Source organism: Panthera uncia, chromosome F2 (assembly GCF_023721935.1).
Source record: "Panthera uncia isolate 11264 chromosome F2, Puncia_PCG_1.0, whole genome shotgun sequence".
Lineage (NCBI taxonomy): Eukaryota > Metazoa > Chordata > Mammalia > Carnivora > Felidae > Panthera > Panthera uncia.
In genome coordinates, this window is record NC_064812.1 from 41,720,935 (window position 1) to 41,744,425 (window position 23,491).

Genomic DNA, 23,491 nt, shown 5'->3' on the forward strand with positions numbered 1-23,491 from the left:
TTTAATGTTTATTTATTTTTGAGAGAGAGAGAGACAGAGTGTGAGCAAGCGAGGGGCAGAGAGAGAGGGAGACACAGAATTGAAGCAGGCTCCAGGCTCTGAGCTGTCAGCACAGAGCCCGACGTGGGGCTCGAACCCACGAACTGTGACATCATGACCTGAGCCAAAGCCGGACACTTAACCGACTGAGCCACCCAGGTGCCCCTAGAGCCATTTTTAGTTTAAAACTGTCCAGGGGTGCTTGAGTGGCTCAGTTAAGCAACCGACTTGATTTTGGCTCAGATCTGACAGTGCAGAACCTGCCTGGAATTCTCTCTCTTCCTCTCTCTCTTCCCCTCCCCTGCTCGTGTACTCTAAATAAATCAACAAATAAACTTTATAAAAAAAAAATATAAAGCTGTCCAAAGAAAGTTTAACAGGTGCATTCTTTTGATATCAGTAAATCTCTCTGTAGAAGTTACAGATACATAGGACATGATCTCGAATGAAGGACATGAAAATGAATGGAATACTGATACATGCCACGACCTAGGTGAAACGTGAAAACATTATGTTAAATGAAAGAAGCCAGTCACAAAAGGCCACATATTATATGATCCTATTTATATGAAATGCCCAGAATAGGCAAATCCATAGAGACACAAAGTAGATTAGTGGTTTCTAGGGATTGGGAAAGAGAGAGAAATGGCTAATTTCTGTTAATAAATTTGGAGTTTCAAAAAAACACAAAAAACAAAAAACATGGAGTTTCTTTTGAGGACAATGAAATTTAGATAGTAATGTTGGTTTTATAACTCTGTGATATACTAAAACCCACTGGACTGTATGCTGTAAAAGGATGAATTTTATGGTGTGTGAATTACATGTCAATAAAGCTGTTATATAAAAAAGCCTATCATATAACATTAAAATTATGTCTTTCTATGTATTTGTCCTCCTACTGGAATTAGACTATGAACTCCCTTCATCCTTACATATGGTAGGTACTCAGTGAACATAATAAATACCTGCTAGTCAATAATTCATTCACTGACATCTTTGAAAGAAGTTTAAGACTTCGACAGGCAGTGGGAATGAAAAGATTATTGGTGGCTGGGCAGAGGTATAGAGAAGGAAAGGCACCGAGTTTGAGCAACCTGAAATCCCATCTGGCTAGGAGACATAGAAAAGGAAGCTGTCCAGATATGGGTGGTAAGAGTGGTACTACCTAGTAAACATGTACCATTTTTTTTTAAGTTTATTTACTTATTTTGAAATAGAGGGAGTGTGTAAGTGGGCAGAGAGACGGGGAGAGAGAGAATCCCAAACAGACTGCACCCTGTCAGGGCAGAGCCTGATACAGGGCTCAAACTCACGGACCATGAGATTATGACCTGAGCCACAATCAAGAGTTGGATGCTTAGCTGACCGAGCCACCCAGGTGCCCCAAAACATTTTCCCCCCAAATTTTTAATGTTTATTGCTGAGAGAGAGAGAGAGAGTGAGCAGGCGAAGGGCAGAGAGAGAGGGAGACACAGAATCCGAAGCAGGCTCCAGGCTCTGAGCTGTCAGCACAGAGCCCCATGAGGGGCTCAAACCCACAAACCATGAGATCATGACCTGAGGCAAAGTTGGAAGCTTAACCAACTGAGCCACCCAGGTGCCCCAAACAGGCGCCATTTTTAATTGTCCTTAAATATTTTGGCTAATTCGTGGTGTTTTGCTAATTAAAAGTATTTTCAAACAAAATGCTGATTCAACCTTTCTCCCTTACACCTTTTCTTCTTTTTTTTTCTTTTCTTTTTGATTTTTGATCTACTGTTTTTATTAACAAGGTTTATAGAAACAAATTAAATATTTAAAACCAAAGGCCAGTTCTTAGGTCTCATTTACTTGTTCCCTATGCCTTTTCCTACTCCATTAGTTTACTCAAAATCTACAAGGGAGAGTGCTCCAATTAGAGCGAAACAGAGGAGGAAAACATTTTCATCGTCGGCTGTCACGACCAGCTCTGGCCACAGTGGAAAGCCTGCTTTGAAAGCCCAGGTGATCATCATGCTTCTTTCACACAACTACTCTGCCCTACTTTCACACAGTTCTAAAGCCAAAAACCTGTTCGCACCTGGCTGCCCAGCTTCTTTCCTTCCTTCTTTCATTCCTTCATTCAGCAAATATTTATCAAGCACTTACTTTTTGCCAGGTGTTATGCCAGGCGCTGGATATAGCAGCAAATAAGTAAACTATGTTAATATGTGTATAGTATCCAATGTTGGGCTGAAGCCTTTCTATTGGACTATTAGTAGCAATATTTTAGAAAGATTAAAAAACCAGTTCTAGTGAATGCAAGATACTATCTTGTATTTGAATAGAACCATATAGTATTTAAGGATTTCACATGCAAGATTCCATTTTATACTCAAATCTATTAAAAAGAAAAAAGGGTAGGGCAAATATTATCTTCATTTTGCAGATGACACAAATGAGATTTAGGTAGGTTAGATTATTTCCTTCAAGGTCACACAGCTAGTAAGCAACAAAGCTGGCTTGGGAACTCAGCTCTTACTTCTGATTGGTTGCTTTTTCTATCACCCCTTGCTGGGACAGGAAGGTCTGACTTCCTAGGAGGCAGCTACCTCACTCTGTGTGTAAATAAGGCAGTAGAGAACTGTTCCCTTTGAGTTTTTAATTTTTTTTTTTTAATGTTTATTTATTTTTGAGACAGAGAGAGACAGAGCATGAATGGGGGAGGGGCAGAGAGAGAGAGGGAGACACAGAATCCGAAGCAGGCTCCAGGCTCTGAGCCATCAGCCCAGAGCCTGACGCAGGGCTCGAACTCACGAACTGTGAGATCGTGACCTGAGCTAAAGTCGGACGCTCAACCGACTGAACCACCCAGGCTCCCCTTAATTTTTTTTAATGTTTATTTATTTTTTAGAGACAGAGACAGAGACAGAGTGTGAGCTTGGGAGGGGCAGAGAGAGAGGGAGACACAGAATCCGAAGCAGGGTCCAGGCTCTGAGCCATCAGCACAGAGCCGACATGGGGCTCGAACTCATGAACCATGAGTTCATGTTTATTGACTAGCTATTACATACTGAACACTGTGCTAACTGCTTTATAGGTACTATATCTCATTTAATCCTCACAAGAACCCTGTGAGTATTTTTCATTTAACACATGGCGAATCTGGGGCTCAGAGAGGTTAAGTGACTTGTTCCAAGTCCCACAGCTGGTAAGTAGACGGAGCCAGTTTGGGATCCCAAGTACGTCCTCTTAATGGAGACCCTGAAGAGCCTCTTTTCCTCCTAAAGCGACTGTTCTTTGATCTTACTGAGAACTCAGAAGCCTTGGTTTCCTTTTTTTCCCTTTCTGCTGGCCGTCACTTTTCCTTTCTTTACTCTCTATCCTCCAGCCACACCAAACCACTCATAGTAACCCACCTGGTGTGTGGTATAGCACTTTTCCTTTGTGCACATTGTTCCCACTGCCTGGATGAGCCAAATCACAGAGCTACCAAACTCATTTTGAAATATGACAGTGAAAGATGAAAAGGAACCGTAACACTAAAGTATATTTGAAAAGTTAATACATCAGTCCCATAATACCAAAAGAACTAAGGAAACTACAGAACTAGAAACTTTGTGGTAGACTTTACATGTGAAAATATCTTACTGGTAGAATTTGGGGAACACACTCTATTCGATGCAGTTGTAGGATTCACATAATTTGATCCTGTATTACAGGACAAAGATACACATAGTTAATATCTCAAGATATTATTTCTTTTTTTTTTAAGTTTATTTATTTTTGAGAGAGAGAAAGAGAGAGAGAGAAAGAGAAAAGAAAGAGCAGAGCCGGGGCAGAGAGAGAGGAGGACAGAGGGTCTGAGGCAGGTTCTGCACTGACAGCAGAGAGCCTGATGTGGGGCTCAAACTCACGAACCATGAGATCATGACCTGAGCTGAAGGCAGACACTCAACCACCTCAGCCACCCAGGCACCCTTCAATATATTATTTCTATATACAGTATACTTTGACAATGATAAAACAAAATTTTAAATACATTCTTAATGTAATATCTTTTAAAATAAACACATGAACACGTATATGTATCTGTATATATATATATACACCACACATATACTTTTGACTTTTTTTTTTAAGTGATATCTACCCCCAACATGAAGCTCAAACTCAAAAACCCATGACCAAGAGATCAAGACTCACATGTTCTAAGGACTGAGCCAGCTAGGCACCCCACATATACTCTTAAATAAAACCTAAGTCATAAAACCAGCTCACACTATAATCAGTTTTCTAAACAACAAAAATTAAAATATACATATCATTTATTAAGTCAGTATTTGGAAGAAAACCTCTTTGCTCTTAAATGCTTATAGTAGCAAAATAATTTTTTTTTTAAGAGAAAGAGTGCAAGTGGGGAACTGGAGCAGAGGGAAAGAGAGAATCCTAAGAGGGCTCCACGCTCAGCCCAACTCAGGACTCGATCCCATAATCCTGGGATCATGACCTGAGCCAAAATCAAGAGTGGAATGCTCAACTGACTGAGCCACCCAGGCGCCCCGTAGCAAAAAGAAAAAAATTTAAGAAAGAAGCATGATAAATTAAGTCTTTCTCTAAAGAGTATGAAAAGAAACAAAGTATTTCTTTACAGTCCAGTTCTGTTGTATCTTAACATTTTGCCATATTTTATATGAAATTACAGGTTTGAAAAATCAGTTCTGTTAATTTTTTTAAAGTTTATTTATTTATTTTGAGAGAAAGACAGTGTGAGCAAGGGAGGGGCAGAGAGAGAGAGGGAGAGAGAGAATCCCAAGCAGGCTCCATGCTGTCCGGACTGAGCCCAATGCAGGGCTCAATCCCACAAAGCTGAAATCATGACCTGAGCTGAAATCAAGAGTCAGTCAGCAGGTCACTTAACTAAGCCACCCAGGCTCCCGTGTTCTGTTAATTTTTAAAGAATTATATTGGTTTGCTTATCAATTTTATTTTTTGTCTGTATTTTAATTAATTAATTAAATTAACTTTAAAAAATTTTATTTTAGAGAGAAAGAATGTAAGCAGAGGAGAGGGGCAGAGGGAGAGAAAGAGAATCTCAAGCAGGTTCCATGCTCAGCACAGAGCTGGGCACAGGGCTTGATCCCATGACCCCAAGACCACAACCTGAGCCAGAATCAAGAGTCAGACATTCAACCAACTGAGTCACCCAGGCACCCCTACTTATTTCTTTATTTATTCATTTAGGTAGGTAGGTAGGTAGGTAGGTAGATAGGTAGGCTCCACACCCATCATGGCTTGAACTCAAGACCCTGAGATCAAGACCTGAGTGGAGATGAAGAATTGGATGCTGAAGCGACTGAACAACCTAGGCACCCCAATTTTATTTTGTTTTTAAAGATTAAAAAAGGTTTTTTTAATGTTTCTTTTTGAGAGAGAGAGAGACAGAGAGACAGAGAGACAGAGAGACAGAGCTCAAGCGGGAGAGGTGCACAGAGAGAGGGAGACACAGAATCCAAAGCAGGCTTCAGGCTCTGGGCACAGAGTCCAACATGGGGCTCAAACTCATGAACCGCAAGATCATGACCTGAGCCCAAGCCGGACCCTTAAATGTCTGAGTCACCCAGGCGCCCCTATTTTAAAAGATTTTAAGTAATATCTATACCCAACGTGGGGCTAGAACTCACAACTCTGAGATCAAGAGTTGCATGCTCCACCAAATGAACCAGCCAGGTGCCTTTTGTGTTTATTTTATAACTGATGACAAATCAACAGTTTGCCTTGGGGGAAAAATGAGAAACCACCAGATTAGTTAATAAAAGAAAAATTCGAAGTAACAGAATCATGGACAGAAAAAAGGTCACATAACTCGAACATATTTTTTAATGACAGTAATGTTATATTATGCCACAAGCTTATAGAATATGCTAAAGAAGAGGAAGAGAAGACCAGCTTATGATACTGTAAGGACACCAAACTCAAGGGGGTCACAGAAAGAAACCAGGAAGATACATACAGCAGAGAAACAAATAGGTACTTAACAAATTATTAATAGAGCAACAACAAAAAGGGTGACCATTTCATACACTATTGCTGGGAGTAGAAATTTTTTTCTGGAGTACCATTTAGAAATATCACAGTTTTTTTGTGGTTACCATTTGACCCAGCAATTGTACGTTAGAAAGTTTTACTGAAGAAATGTTTAAATATGAATGTTTCAAAAGAGAGATTGCTCATCACACATTATTTTTATTTTTTAAAAGATTTTATTTTTAAGTAATCTCTACACCCAACATAGGGCTCAAACTTAAACCCCAAGATCAAGAGTCACACAGTCTATCTACCCAGCCACCCAGGCGCCCCACACCACAGAATATTTTTAAGAATAAAAATTTAGGGGGTGCCTGAGTGGCTCAGTCTGTTGAACGTCCAGCTCTTGATTTCGGCTCAGGTCATGACCCCAGGGTCGTGGGATAGAGCCCTGCATTGGGCTCCACAGTGAATATGGAGTCTGCTAGAGATTTTTTTTCTCTCTCTCTCTCTCTGTCTTGTTTTCTCCTTCTATCCCTCTCCCCTACTCATGCTCTCTCTCTCAAAAAATAAATAAAACATTTTTAAAAAAAGAATAAAACTTTAGCAACTATCTTAATTTGATGTGGTGTAGAAACAGTATAATTTTCTATGTTTGACGTAAATGATGACCAAAATCTATTGATAAAAAAAAAATGCAGGTTATAGAAGGTATGCACGTATAACCTAATTTAAAAAGAAAAAAAAGGCTAAGGAGATGTATATGAAACTGTTTAATAGTGTTATCTCTAGTGAATGAGATATGAATGAAGTCTTCCCTTTTACTTAAAACATTTCTAATTGATTTTTTTTACAGTGACTAAAATTGGTAAAATCAATGAAGGTATTTCTGTTAGGGGAAAAAGGATCACTTGAAAGACTCTTAGAAGACTTTTCCAAATTTTCAAAAACTGTACAATCCCCATATTACATTACATTACATACCATCTTTTTTTAACAAAAAGATAAGGACATGTTTTACAATTTTGCTTCTTTTATGAAATTAATGCATTTTTAAAATTTTATTTTCCCCAGTTTTATTGATGTATGACAAATAAAGGCAATATTTTTAAGGTGTACAACATGAGGTTTTGAAATGATACTACAATCAAGCTAATAGCCTATCCATCACCTCACATGGTTACTACTGTGTGTGTGTGTGTGTAGTGAAAACACTTGAGATGTACTCTTAGTAAACTTCAAGTGTATAGTGTATTATTATTACTATAGTGACCATGCTGTAAATTATTCATCATATAACTGAAAGTTTGTACTTTGGTACACTTTGGTCACTATGAGGCTAGTGTGGTTTTAACTCTAAAAACTTGAGAAGAATAACCAGAAAGAAAAAAATGTACTGGTTAATCCTGTTTTTGAATATGGGTGTAATCTAACTCTGCTACACAGACAGAGCTGAGCCCTCCCCACACTGTCTAAGCAGGCTTATACCACAAGCATTGCAAAAGGCAAGGGGCCACTGCACTTAAGGAGTGAAAATAAGTCAGATCATTATCTCAGTGGACTCTAAGAAGGCAGATAATAATACTCACCATTTGAAAACTTAAGCGTGATGTGGTTATTATTTTTTTTAATTTATTTCTTTTGAGAGAGACAGAGACAGTGAGAGTGGGGGAGGGGCAGAAAGAGGGAGAGAGAGAATCTCAAGCAGGCTCCTCATGGCCAGCGCAAAACCCAAGGGACTCAAACCCATGAAACCTCGATATTATGACCCCAGCCGAAATCAAGAGTCAACCAACTGAGCCACCAAGGCAGCCCTGATGTGGTTATTATTTTTTTTAATATAAAATGTATATATGGATATAAAATGTGGCAAAACATTAAGATATGACAAAGGTGGGTGGAGGATGCACTGATGTTCCTTACATCATTACACTCTGTATTTCAAAATACAAAAGATTAGGGGATGCCTGGCTGGCTTAGTAGGTAGAGCATGTGACTCTTGATCTCAAGGTTGTGAGTTTGAGTCCCACATTGGGTGTGGAATCTACTTAAAATAAAATTAAAAAAATTTTTTTTGAGTTTATTTATTTTGAGAGAGTGAGAGAGAGAGCACGTGCACACACACAAGTGAGGGAGAGGCAGAGAGGGAGAGAGAGAGAAACCCAAGCAGGCTCTGCACTATCAGTGCAGAGCCCAATTCGGGGCTCAAACTCAGGAACCTTGAGACCATGACCTGAGCTAAAATCAAGAGTCAGACATTTAACTGACTGAGCCACCCAGGTGCCCCAAAATTTTTTAAAAAATTGAAAAAAAAATACAAAAGATTAGATGACTAAAATTATATATATATATTTATTTATATTTTTGTTGTATACATATATTTGTTTTATATATATTGTTATATATATAATTATATATAATTGTATATAATTGTATATAATATATATTATATATACATTGACTAAAATTATATAAATATAATATATATTAATATTAATAAATCTAATATATTTATATAATTTTAGTCAATGTATATATTTTTAATTGTATTTTCAAATTATATATATATAATTTTTTTTTTTTTTTTGTATTTTCAAACTTTCCCTCTCATTAAGGAAACATTTTCTTGGGTCTCCTCAAGATAAAGCATTTGCTCTTTCCTGCTCTTCTAAGCCAGTATCTCAAAAAAATAGCGTCTTCCTCCTCCTTTCCCAGTCCCTCTTTCAACCTAGCAATAATCTTGTAGCTTTAGGTACCCACACATTGTTGAAACTTACCTTAGCAAAGGTCACCAATGAGATGTTGCTAAACCCCAAGGCCACTGTTTTGTCCCTTCCTACATGGCATTTCCCATGGTGTATTACTGCCTTTTGCTTGGTTTCTAAGGAAACAGCCTATCCTAATTTTCCTTCTAGCTCTCTGACCAGGCCTTCCTGATGGCCTGTGTGGCTTTCTTCTCCTCTGCACACCACCTCTCTCCACTGCCATGGCTCCCGCCGTACTCTGTTGATGACCCTCAAGTCTCTGGTCTTCCATGCAGACCTCTCCTCACAATGCTAATATCCTTTAGGTTGGAGGCTGGGCTTCAGTCCTCACTCTACCATCTACCTTAGGCCATTTGTTTAATCCATTAATTCTTTGTCTCATCTGAAAACAAGAGTACCTCTCCAAACAGTTGAGAAATAAGTTTGTAAAGCACTTATCACAGTATCTATCATATTTGATCAATAAATGTTAGCTATGTGGCATCTCCACTCAGCTATTCCAAACACAGACAAAAATTCCGTATGTTCCAAAGTAAACGGATTACTTTCTCTACCTATAAATCCACTCGTCCTTCTAAAGTCCCTGCTGGGCCACGCTAGTTAGAATCCTGCGCCATGCCTAGAATTTTTTCCTTCCCTGGCGCTCCTCTTATTCAATGTATCACAAGGCCCTGCAGATTCTTGTTCCTTAAAATCTCCTGCCCAGCGCCTCCTCTTTATTTCTGCTTCCTCTCGTCTGGTGCAGGCCTTCTGTATGCTCATCTCAACTACTCTAGGTGCCTCTGGGTTGACCTCAGGGGCTCCAGGTTTGCCCTCTTAAATCCCACTGCCCTCCAGTGACCTCCCTAAAACACTACTCTGACGGGGTCACCCTGTCTCTAAACCCTACAGTGATTCTGAGTCAACAAAGGAAGGACCAGTGCACCAGTGGCACAGACTGAAGGCTTCTTGCTCAGCTCTCTTTCTCCATCATGAAAGGCATTTTTATTAGTTCTAGACTGTTGCATCTAATAGTAACTGAGTTCTTTGTGATTAACTTCATACTCTCTATCGACCTCTTTTAAATTGCAAACATTCCAGGGAGGGATAATAGAGTAAACCCACTATGCCTGTTGTATAGAGTTGGAGAGAAAGCCATTGTGTGGGACTCCCTGAATGGGGGCACTAAAGGAAAGCTGTGCTGAAGGCATGAGTGTTTGTCTAGGAATGTGTGAAGAATTTGTAAGAACATTTTATTTCCTGGTTGGACCATCTGTTCTACAGATATTGGGTCTTAGGGCAAAGGTGGCCCTTCTGCCACATACAACAGATGCCAGTTGCCCACTCAATGCCACCTACCAGGTCCTGAACACTTTAACCACATCTCCCAACAACGGTGTCCAACACATTTATCAGGCAATGAAATCCAGGCTTGGAACCCTGTTCTGCTCTTGCAAGCAAATAATTTGTGAGTCACTCAAGACCTACTGTGATTCCTGGGTGTGAGATTTTAAAACAAGTGCTCTTCCTCCTTTCAGTCCCTCCCCACTTCTTCTAGGCTAGTTGTTCTCAAAGCGTGGTCCCCTGGCCAGCAGCATCACCATTACCTTAGGAACTTGGAAAAGCAAATTCTCAGGCTCCACCGTTGGCACGGCTAGAAGTTAGAAAGGGAAGGATGGAAGGATGATAGGCGAGAGACTGAGAAAAAAGGGGCTAAGGCCTGGAGGTCTCAGTAAGATCAAAGAACAGTGCTTTAAGAGGAAAAGCAGCCTTGCAAGGTCTCGATTAAGAGGATGCACTTGGGAGTCCAAACTGGCCCTATCCACTTAGCAGCTATGGGACTTGGGACAAATCACTTAACCTCTGAGCCTCAGACTCTTCACCTGTAAAACGAAAAATAATCACAGGGTTGTTGTGAGGATGAAATGAGACATACTACCCGTAAAGCAGTTAGCATCACCATCCAGCATATGATGGGTATTCAATAAAAATGTTATTTTCATTAAGGCAGCTGGAAAGTTTGGAGGTTTCCTGAAAGATTTAAGGTTTCAGATGGGGACGGGACCCCGGGAAACTCTGTTGTAACACACCCTCCAGGTGATTCTGATGCACGTGCTGAAGGCTTGCAAACCACACACATTAGAGTCACCTGGAGAGTCTGTAAATTCCCACACCCAGACTGCACCTCAGACCCATTAAACTGGAATCCCTGGGGGGTGGAGCCAGCCCAGGCCTCAGTGTTTTTAGAGCTCCCCAGGTGATTCCAACGTGCAACCCAAGCTGGAAGCCCACTGCCTCGGCTCACGCTAATATAATTTAATAGCTATCATTTATGAAGCATTTATAATGTGCCAAGCATTGAACTTCTCATTTACATTTACATATAATCTTTGCAACAACTCTAGAACTTTAGTATTGTTACTCCCGCTTTAAAGAAATTAATATTGAGGTTTCGTGAAGTTTTTATCTTGCCCCCAGGCACAGGTTAGCAGAGTCAGGATTCAAATGCAGGATTTTCTGACTCAAAATCAGGGCCACAGCTCCCTGCCCACTGCTAGATAACACAGCATTCTTGGTGTTATTGTTAGCACACGAGCGCATGTGGTCAGTGGCAAAGTGACACTGGGGACTTCAGCGGCTCCAAAAAAGCACCCAAAGGGTGCTTGGGTGACTCAGTCTGTGAAGTGTCCGCCTCTTGATTTCGGCTCAGGTCGTGATCGTGAGTTTGAGCCCCACGTCAGTCTCTGCTCTCTGGTGCCAGAGCCTGCTTGGGGTTCTCTCTTCCTCCCTCTCTTCCCCTCCCTTGCCCTCAAAATAAACAAATAAATTAAAAAAAAAAAAAAACGTGAAAAAAAGCATTCAGTAATCCTGGGAGTTAGGTTTGGGACTCAGACAAACTCAGCTTTCATGCTGGCTCTCCCCAAGGTCCTACTTTGGGACTTAACCTCCCTGAAGGTCAGTTTCCTTAGGTATAAAATGAAGATATTAATACTTAGTAGAACTGCTGTGAAGATCAAGGCAGGTAGCACCCGTGAAAGTGCCTGGCACATACTAAGATCACAACAAATATCTACCTTGCCCCAGTGATAAAAATTCCTTCTCCACCTTGACCCTAACCTGTGAGAGCCTAGTGGTTATGGGTTGTTGTTGCCTTGGGAATAGTAGTTTCTTTTTCTTCAATGTTTTCCACTGCTTGACTCTATTTACATTTGAAAAAAAACCATTTTAAATGTTTGTTTATTTTGAGAGAGAGAGACAGAGCGAGAGCAGGAGAGGGAGAGAGGGAGACACAGAATCCGAAGCAGGCTCTGGGATCTGAGCTGTCAGCACCGAGCCCCACGCAGGTATCAAACTGAGATCATGACCTGAGCCAAAGTCAGGTGCTCAACCGACTGAGTCACCCAGGCGCCCCTTTATTTACACTTTCTATTCTCCACTCTGACCCTCATGAGAGCCGGCTCTTTCTTCTCCTTGCCACTGTTTGAATCACCCTACCCAAATCTTTGCCCAGATGCATGAACCAAATCACCTCCTCCCTTTCTTTTTTTTTTTTTTTTTTTTTCACCTCTTCCCTTTCTAGTTAGACATTCATTCTGCTCAGGCCAGATCCCTCCTCTTGTCTTGATTAACCCGCCCCTCTCTGTGGTCCAACGCCCACAGGCCTTGCCTGCTACTGAGGCCTTAGCGTAATTACAGTGTTGGCCTGCACAGCCTTGGGTTGATGGCACCTGGTTGGATCACAACTTCCGGGCCCATTGGAATACCCAGCCTCTGGGAAAGCCTCCAAATGAAGCAATCTTCGAACATCTCACTCTCTACCTAGATTCACCAGTTTTTAATTTTTGTTTTTTTAGCATTCCACCACGCCTGGCCAGGAAGGCTTGTTTCTCTAGACTCGGACAAAACTTGCAGGGATTTAGGGAGGGAATTTGGAGTCTGTCCCTTTTGTTTTGTGGCTGAGGAAACAAACTGTGGTAGATCAAATGAAAGTCAGTGGTGGAACCCAGACCTTAATTTGGGTTTTCTTACCCTGCAAAAAGCACTCCTGCACCAGGAAGCTGTTTCTTAGTAGAGACTCCACTGGACTTGAGTTGTAGTCGTGTGACTTTTACAGCAAGACCTGTACTAGGTTACACTGACTTTCTTGCTATTTTTTAGTTAATATTTTAAAATTGTGTACTAGGGGCGCCTGGGTGGCTTGGTCGGTTAAGCATCCGACTTCGGCTCAGGTCATCATCTCACGGCCCGTGAGTTCGAGCCCCATGTCGGGCTCTGTGCTGACTGCTCAGAGCCTGCAGCCTGTTTCGGATTCTGTGTCTCCCTCTCTCTCTGCCCTGTTCCTGCTCATGCTCATGCTCCCCTGTTCATGCTCTGTCTCTCTCTGTCTCAAAAATAAATAAACGTTAAAAAAAAATTTTTTTTAAATAAAATAAAATAAAATTGTGTACTAATTAAAATACAGTCAGGGTGCCTGTTGGCTCTGTCAGTTGTGCCACTGACTTCAGCTCAGGTCATGATCTCACTGTTTGTGAGTCCAAACCCTGCATACGGAGCCCGCTTCAGATCCTCTTGTCTCCCTCTCTCTCTGTCCCTCCCCTGCTCTCTCTCTCTCAAAAATAAATAAACATGGGGTATCTAGGTGGCTCAGTCGGTTAAGCATCTGACTTCGGCTCAGGTTATGATCTCACGGTTCATGAGTTCAAGCCCCGTGTCGGGCTCTGTGCTGACAGCTCAGAGCCTGGAACCTGCTTCAGATTCTGTGTCTCCCTCTCTCTCTGCTCCTGCCCTGCTTGCACTCTGTCTCTGTATATATATCAAAAATAAATAAGCATTAACAAAAAAAAATTTAGAATAAGTTCTTTTTAAAAAAAAACATTAAAAAAACAATAAAATGTGACCATAGTAGAAAAATATAGCAAAAAAGAGAAAGAAAAATCAAGAGAAAGAGACACAAAAAGACAGCAGGGGTGGGGGCAGGGTAGAGAGAAGCAGCTAAAATTAAATGACAGGAAGAGAACAGGAGAAGGAAAGGGTAAACAAAATCTGAGGCGTGGAATGGATAGGTATCAGAGGTGACCCTCAGCTTCTGGCTCTGCATGCACGATCACCGATCACCGAGACAACATCACTAACCCTACCAGCGACCCCAACTGCCCCACCCCACAGGTCTGAGGCTCTGTTCCCATTCCCTCCTTTCTCTACCCTTAACGTTGCCCCCCATCAGCAGGTGAGACCAAAAAGCCAGGAAAGACTTAAGAGTGTGTGTGCTGGAATAGGTGACTCAGATAAATTAACACATTTCAGCGCTTGGTACAGAATTAAGCTTCCCCTGACTCTCAATGTAGGAAACGTTCTGGGGACACTATTCCCTTACCTAATTTAATAATCGGGGTCAAATTTGGATATACCCCCATCTCCAACTCACTCACTCACAGAGTATCAAATCAAACTGGGGATCCCAAGAGCAAGGTCATCTCTCATTCCATTACACTGTGGGAAGGTAAATAACGCACAAGCAAGAAGCAGAGACACATCCTGACTCATTCACTTTTTTAAGTTGAAGTTTTTATTGAGATAATTATACATTCATCTGCAGTTGTAAGAAATTAAGCAGAGAGCTCCTGTCTACCCTTTACCTAGTTTCTCCCATTGAGAACATTTTGCACACCTATGGTAAAACATCAGAACCAGGATATCGACATTCGTGTAGTTCATTTATTTAGACTTCTCCTGCTTCACTTGTATTTAGATCTATGCAATTTTCTCACACATGAAGTTTCCTGTATCCACCATCGTAGTGTAGATATTGAATAGCAACCTGGCAACCATTGTCGTGTTTCTAAAACTTTATTATTTTAAGAATTTTATATAAATGAAATCAAAGAGGATGTAAACTTTAGGGGTTTGGCTTTTTTCACCCAGCATAAGTCCTTGGGAAGTCATCCAAATTGTTTCAAGTATCAGTAGTTGGTTCCTTTTCATTGTTGAGTTCATTTACTTTTTTACTCTGTGATAGTGAACAAGTCACTTAGAAGTTTATACTTTTTGGGGTACCTGGGTGGCTCAGTCTGTTAAGCATCGGACTTCAGTTCAGGTCATGATCTCATGGTTCGAGCTGCCTTGCACAGGGCTCTGTGCTGACAGCTCAGAGCCTGGCACCTGCTTCAGATTCTGTGTCTCCTTCTCTCTCTCTGCCCCTCCCCCGCTTGTGCTCGCTCTCTCTCTCTCTCTCTCTCTCTCTCTCTCTCAAAAATAAATAAACATTAATAAGTATTAAAAAAAAAGAAGTTTATACTTTTCTACCTGAGGGACCTTGGAAATGGTCTTAACCCTTCTAAGCCTCCATTTATTCATCTGTCTTTTTTTTTTTTTTTTTTAATGGTGTGAAGTTGGTAAGAGCAGAGCTTCTCTCAGGACTAAGATCAAATAAAGTAATGGACACAACAGTGTATTGTGAACTGTAAAGTGATGTATGCATGTGAGACATTATTATAATCGCCTCTTGGAAGGAAGCTCCTATTTTAAATTTTGTTTTTCCTGCTTCCAGACATATCAAATTACTCTCATTTTGGGATTTTCTTCCTGCCAGCTAAACTCAGGGGGACTCAAGTTCAACTTTCAGCCCTCCCTTGAGGAAATTGCTAACCTGAGCAGAGAGGGAGAGAGGTGGTAGGGTGGGGAGGGAACAAGGGAGAGAGAGACAGAGAGAGAGAGAGAGAGAGAGAGAGAGAGAGAGAGAGGTGGGGAAGAGGAGGAGGGAGGGAGGGAGAGGCTTAGAGAGAGAGGAAGAGGGAGAAGGAGAGTGCATGAAGCTTTCAGGGCTCTTTTGAAGCATTCTCAAACCTGTTCTGATGACAGAGTACCTCAAAATCTACTAGCAATTTGCAAAACACTGTCAAAATTGCTAAAAACAGCTCCGGGATCCAACACAAGAACCAATTTCAATGGCAGAAGAAAATACATTTAATTCTGTATATGCAGTATAAAATCACAGTCATGAGCCCTCATATCCCTGAAAAAGAGCAGGATATCTAAGCCTGGCTGCCTGTTTCTAAGTGTTTCTGTTAATACTCATTTTGTGTTCGAAGCTCAGCAGAAGACAAGTGATATCAAGCTCTAAAGGTTGTGAAAAGTTTAGGAGAGATAAACTATTTTATTTTCTTTTTCAAGTGTTTATTTTTAAGAGAGAGAGAGAGAGACAGAGTGTGAGCAGGGGAGGGGCAGAGAGAGAGATTGACACAGAATCCTAAGCAGGCCCTAGGCTCCAAGCTGTTAGCACAGAGCTGGATGTGGGGCTCAAACTCAGGAACCACTAGATAGTGACCTGAGCCCAAGTCTGTCGCTTAACTGACTGAGCCACCCAGGCACCCCCTAGGGGAGGTAAACTTAAAACTTGGAAGTTCTTCCTATTAACCTCTCCCCTCAGAAGGTATTTCTTTTGTTTTGGTGGGAATATTCTTGCACATCTCACCTCTACTCTATTTAGCTAAATCAGAATTACTGAAGGAGTTTTAAAAAATATATAGACTCAATGTCAATTATACCTCAATTAAAATAAAAAAAAAATTAAAGAAATATATAGATTCCATTAGTAAAAACTAAATTCAAATCTAATGACAATAGGGGCACCTGGGTGGCTCAGTCGGTTAAGCAGTTCAGTGTCCAAGTCTTGATTTTGGCTCAAATCACCATGTCATGGTTGGGGGTTTGAGCCTTGGATCGAGCTCTGTGCTGACAGCTCAGTCTGCAGTCTGCTTCAGAGTCTGTGTATGTGTCTCTCTCTCTGCCCCTCCCCTGCTTGCACTCTGTCTCTCTCTCTCAAAAATAAATAAACATTTAAAAAATTAAAAAGAAACTAATGGCAATAAAAGATAATCTACATATATATGTATTTCAACTCCCACTCCTACTAATTTAGTAAATCTGGGAGGGGACCAGAAACCTGTTTTATTTATTTAAATTAATTTATTTTTTTAGGCTTATGTATTTTTTTTTCAACGTTTATTTATTTTTGGGACAGAGAGAGACAGAGCATGAACGGGGGAGGGACAGAGAGAGAGGGAGACACAGAATCGGAAACAGGCTCCAGGCTCTGAGCCATCAGCCCAGAGCCCGACGTGGGGCTCGAACTCACGGACCGTGAGATAGTGACCTGGCTGAAGTCGGACGCTTAACCGACTGTGCCACCCAGGCGCCCCTTATGTATTTTTGAGAAAGAGAGAGAGAGAGAGAGAGAGAGAGAGAGAATGAGTGGGGGAGGGGCAGAGAGCGAGACAGAGAATCCCAAGTAGGCTCTGTGCTGTAGGAACAGAGGCTGATGAAGGGCTCGAACTCACGAATTGTAAGATCATGACCAGAGCCAAAGTCAGACACTTAACCGACTAAGCCCCCCAGGCACCCCAAAACTTGTTTTATTTTATTTTTTTTAACGTTTATTTATTTTTGAGACAGAGAGAGACAGAGCATGAACGGGAAAGGGGCAGAGAGAGGGAGACACAGAATCTGAAACAGGCTCCAGGCTCTGAGCTGTCAGCACAGAGCCTGACGCGGGGCTTGAACTCACATACCGCGAGATCGTGACCTGAGCCGAAGTCGGACGCTTAACCGACTGAGCCACCCAGGCGCCCCTTGTTTTATTTTTTAAGTTCCTGGATGATTCTGACATTCAGCCAGGTTGAGAACCTCCTCTATTTCTCATGCGTCTTATGGACTTTTTCTGATATCCCTGGGTCTTCCTCTCTCCTGGAAGATCTGTCCTCGCAAACGTTTTCCTTTTTATCAAAAGCTGGTTTCTGGTTGGTTTTCAACCTCACTCCCTGGAACTACCTTTGTCAAGGTCATTATCACTTCTTTTTCTTACTCAACAACTCAGCAGCTTTTGACTTGGTGGCACACCCTCTTGGCTTGAAATACTTTCACCTTTTGATTTCTGCCATGTTGGGCTGTCCTACCTCTCAGATTCTTCCCTCTCAGCTCCTTTGCAGGCTCCACCTCCCATGCCTCACTCCGCCAGTTCCCTTTCCTAGAGCTCCTGATGGCCTCCCTTTTCTGCCTGGCCTGCATTCTGTCCCTATGTGATCCCAGTTAGGCAGATGGCTTTCAATACCATTCATCTGTTGTGTTCACTTTGGCAACACATATACCACCCAGATGCTAATGGCATTTACAGTTCCGCAGCTGATCTTCTACCAGAGCTCAACACCTCCATTGGTGATCTACTAGGCATCTCAACCTTAACATGTCCAAAAGAGAACTCTTGACCACCCCCAACACCACCGCTGTTTCTGCAGCCTTACTCCTGTCATGTTATGGCCCCACTATCCAGGCAGTTGTTCAAGGTAAACATCTAGCAGTCATCTGTGCTTCTGCTTACCTCTCCATCCACCTACAAAATCCCATCAGAACCTCTCCACTTACTGTCTCTCAGCTACTTCTCTGACTATGCCACCATGATCTCTCAGCAATGATTGCAATTGCTCCCTAATTGGTCTCTCTGCTTCCATTCTGAGTTGATGTTCTACCGAACACTATTAAAAATGTAAATGAGGTCAGACCACTCTCCCATTTAAAATTCTAATGACTTTTCACTGCAAATTGAATAAGTTCCAACTCCTTATTTTGGAGCTTACAAAGTTTAAACAACACAGCCCTGAACCCTCGTACTGCTGTCCCCTCTGCTTGGAAGATTCTTCCCAGAGATCTTTGCATTATGGACTCCTCAACATTTAGGTCTTGGCTTGAACATCACCCTAAGAGATACTTTTCTGAAGACTCTGAACCTGCCCTGTCTTTCGCTTTGTCATTACCTGACTGCTTTTCTCCAATGCCCTTTCCCTCTCTGAAATTTTTATTTACGTATTTGTTTACTTGCTTATTGCTGGTCCAGCCCCATTGGAATGCAAGCTCTAGCTCCACAAAGTAGATGTTCAGTTAACATTTGCTTAATAGATCACTTATTCACACCAGAGTGTAAATGTCTGACAAGTGCTCCAAGTACTCCATTTTTCTTGGGCGTTACATTTTAATTGGGCTCAAAGCTTTAAGATCAGGAAAAAGCAAGCTGGTAAGATTTTAATTATCAATTTACTGACTGAGGAGAATTTCTTCACCACTCCCCTGAAAAATCATACCTCTATTTTTATAGGCCACCCCTGTTTAATGTCTGTACTTGCTTCTGGATCCCCTCCAACTTTCCTGGGAGGTTCCCTCAGAAAACTGTTCTTCCCTAGTTGAATTCCACACCCCCCACCCCAACATTAATAGATGTTTGAACATCCGGGCTTACAGATTCTTGTTTGCAGTAGCTACACCTTGGGTACTCTTCTCAGAGGCAATGTCAGGTTCTGGGGGTCGGGTGATCTTTATCCACCTTGCACCTCAGCAGTTTTCGGTAGCCTATTACCACCTCAGCGTGATGTTCCTGGTCTGTCCACACCCTCATTCTTGCTTACCAGCTCAGCTGAGCCCATATTTCCTGTGCCTTTTCTGGCCTATACCTTTTCTTGCTTTTTTACTGGCTAGATGCCTAATTTTGCCTCCAGCTTCTCCATTTCTGGAACCATTCCACCATTCCTGCTGCTGCAATTCTGCCCCCTAGTAGCTGAAATTGGAAACACATCTCGGATGGAAACCACAGCACTCCTATTTCTAGAGCAGCTAGCTTCCATTCCCAGAAGAACCCAATTGCTGGAGAATCTCTCCACTCAAGGGGGTTCAGGAGAACTGGCTCTCTCTGTGTCCTGGTGACAGTCAAGCTATTTCTGTATTCAGAATTACCCCCATCACCCCATCAATGGTATATTCCCTTTTCTCCTCCATGTCCCTTGTTCACGACAGGGAACTCTCAGAGCTGAAATGAGAATTTGGTAACTCTTCAAATTAACAGATATTCTGTAAGTGTTCAACATTTATTTAGTGAGGATGGAGAGAAACTAATTTCCTATTCATAAAAATTAATCAAACTAAGGGATTTATAACATGTAATTTCCTAAACCAGAAAACATCTTGGGAAGGATAATTTTTTTTTACTCTCCAGAGATAAACTGAATTTTGACTATTACCATAGGTTAGATTTGTCTGTTGTTGAACTTCATATAAATGGAATTATATAATATGTATGGCGGGTTGGGGGGGGAGCCTCTGGCTTCTTTCACTTAACCTTTTTATTCAGTAATCTCTACGCCCAACGTGGAGCTTGAAAATACGACCCCGAGATCAAGAGTCACATGCTTTGCCTGAGCCAAACCAGGTGCCCCTCATTCAGCATATTTTTGAGGTTTATCCATGTTATTGCATATAATAGTTCTTTTTATTGCTCAGTAGAATTCCATTGTATGGACATGGCATAATTTCTTTATCCATTCTCCTGTTGATGGATGTTCAGACTGCTTCCAGATCTTTTCAGGCTATTATAAATAAATAAAGCTACTGTGAACACTTGTGTACAGCTCTTCACGGATGTTATGGGTTTTTTTAAATTTTTTTTTAATTTTTAACGTTTATTTATTTATTTTTTGAGACAGAGAGAGACAGCATGAACAGGGGAGGGTCAGAGAGAGAGGGAGACACAGAATCCGAAACAGGCTCCAGGCTCTGAGCTGTCAGCACAGAGCCCGACGCGGGGCTCGAACTCACAGACCGTGAGATCATGACCTGAGCCGAAGTCGGACGCTTAACCGACCAAGCCACCCAGGCGCCCCGGGTTTTTTTTAATTTTTAAAAAATCTTTATTTATTTTTGAGAGAGAGAGAGACAGAGTGAGAGCAGGGGAGGAGCAGAGAGAGAGGGAGACGCAGAATCCGAAGCAGTCTCCAGGCTCCGAGCTGTCAGCACAGACAGCACAGGGGCTTGAACCCCTGAACCTGAGATCATGACCTGAGCCGAAGCCGGACACAAAACCGACTGAGCCATCCAGGCGTCCCACGGATGTTATGTTTTAATTTTTCTTGGAAAATTACTTAGAAGCAGAATTTGCTGGGTCATAGGGCAAATATTTGAGTTTATTAAAAAGTGTCAGTTTTCTAGGGCCTCTGGGTGGCTCAGTCGGTTCAGTATCAGACTTCACCTCAAGTCATGAGTTCGAGCTCCGCGTAGGGCTCTCTGCTGTCAGCTCTGAGACTGGAGTCTGCTTTGGATTCTGTGTCTCCTGCTCTCTCTACCCCTCCCTTGCTCCTGCTCTGTCTCTGTCTCTGTCTCTCTCTCCCCAAAATAAATAAATATAAAAGAAAGAAAGAAAGAAAGAAAGAAAGAAAGAAAGAAAGAGAGAGAGAAAGAAAGAGAGAAAGAAAGAGCCAGTTTTCCAAGGTGGTTGTGTCACTTTATATTTTAGGAGACATAAAAAACTTTAAAATTGAGATAATCAAATAACTCACCTTCAGTCTCTAGTTCACTATACTTTTTCCAGTATAAGAAGTTCATCGGTTAGGGCCATCAGACTCCAGGAAACTGTTAATTGAAAGGTCTTGGGGCTGGAGGCTCATCTTTTAGTTGTATAGCACAAATTGTACAATCAGGTCACAAAATTAATCACTCAAGATTGGTCAGTTCTAGCAAGGCATGACTTTTTATTTCTCTAAAAACTGCTGTGTACTTTCGGCCAGTTCTGTAAACAGTCTAGTGAAATCTCAAGTTAACCGGTACAATATTTCAAATTTATTCTAGTAATTTTTTTTTTAACTTAATGTTTATTGATTTTTGAGAGAGAGAGAGAGAGAGAGAATGAGCAGGGGAGGGGCAGGGAGAGAGGGAGACACAGAATCTGAAGCAGGCTCCAGGCTCTGAGCTGTCAGCACAGAGCCTGACGCAGGGCTCGAACTCATGGACCATGAGGTCATGCCCTGAGCTGAAGTCAGCCACTCAACCGACTGAGCCACCTAGGCAGTTTGGGGCCACCTTTGAAGACTTGCAACACATCAGGCTTCTGTTAGGGCCCTTTTTCCTTCTCATTATACATACTCTCCCAGGAAAGTTCACCTACTTTTTTTCCTTTAATTAGTGGCTCATGATGACTCCCACATCCCTATCTCCTGAGCTCAAGGCTTGACATACAGGTATCACCTCCTAGAGGAGCCACATTATCTTTTCCCAAAGATGCTCCTTCCCTGCATACCCTATCTTAGTTATTACCAATTACCCAGTGATTTATCCTTCATCTTAGACTATCACCCTCACCTCTCCCTCAATTCTTACAGCCAACAGATTTCAAGTCTATCAATTACCTTTTTTTTTTTTTTTTTCAATGCGGGGCTTGAACTCATGACCCTGAGATGAAGACCTGAGCTGAGATCAAGAGTCGGATGCTTAACCTACTAAGCCACCCAGGCGCCCCATCTATCAATTCCTTTTTGAAATATCGCTGGACTCAGTCCTTCCCACTGCAATTTTTTGAGTTTGTGCCCTTGCCATTTCTCATGTAAGTAACCCTTTTGCTTCTCTAGACTCTGTTTCCAGTCTAATGTTTCCCTCCTCTCTATCACTGCCTTCCTCCTCACACTCTTCTCCCACCTTCTCATCTCCTACCTTCTCTCACTCTATCCTCAGTGGTCTGCAGAGTTATTTTTCTAAATAAAAATCAGGTCATATAATTCTGCCTAAAATTCTCGAATGACCTGTCACTGTTTATGAGATAAATTCCAGGCATATCTGAATCCTATACAGAATCTTCTCCACATTCCAAAATATTCTTTCAGTTCCCCCAGATTAGTCATGATTTTTCCTTCCTGCATATGGTTCTTTTTTTTTTTTTTTTTTTTTTTTTTTTTTTGTAGTCCTTCTACACTTCTCTATCCATAAATTCCTACTTCTCCCTTAGGAGAAAGCACAAGAGCTTCCTCTGCTTTGAAGCCTACTTTGATTTTCTCAGAGGGTCTTAGGATTGTTCTCTTTTGCTCCCATTATATCTTTTACATAACTCAATTATATTGGTTATATAATCCTCACTACTCCCCCCATTCCATTCTGGAAAATACGCTTCCTTCTGAATAAGACCCACATCTTTTTTAGTGGTATATTTTCATTGCTAACACAGAGACTGGCTGTATTGGTGAGAGTCTTCTATTGACCGTGGAAGCCTGACTCTGATCAACGTAAACCAAAAGGGATTTAGAGGAGGGATATCAGTTTGCAGACTCAATGGGAAGCGTCAATTTGGAAGTAGGAAGGGCTTAGGGCTGTTCTTGAGAGATAGGAAACAGAGGTGGAGAGAAAATCTTGTAACTGGAGCAAACTAAATGGACTTCAACCATTTTTTGTCTCTTTGGCTGGGCAGGCTTCAAGAAAGGAATACCTTGGGGGTACCTGGGTGGCTCAGGTCATGATCTCACAACTCATGAGTTCAAACCCTGCATTCAGCTTGCTGATGTCAGTGTGGAGCCCACTTCAGATCCTTTGTCTCCCTCTCTTTCTGCCCCTCCCTGTTCACCCTCTCTGTCTCTCTCAAAAATAAATTAAAACATTAAAAAAAAAAAAAAAAGGATTACCCAATTATAGCTATGCCCATCCCTAGCCATGACAGCAAGGTCCCTGATGAAGTCCCATATAACTGGCCAATAGAGGTGAGGTAATTTCTTGAAAGGAATAAAGTAATGTTAGATAGGACAAATGGATACATGGTAGCTAAAAAGACAAACATTCATTACACTGGCACATGGGAAGCACTCAATAAACCTATTAATGTAAAGCAATGAATGAATACTTGAAAGCTTTATTTCCTGCCATACTAA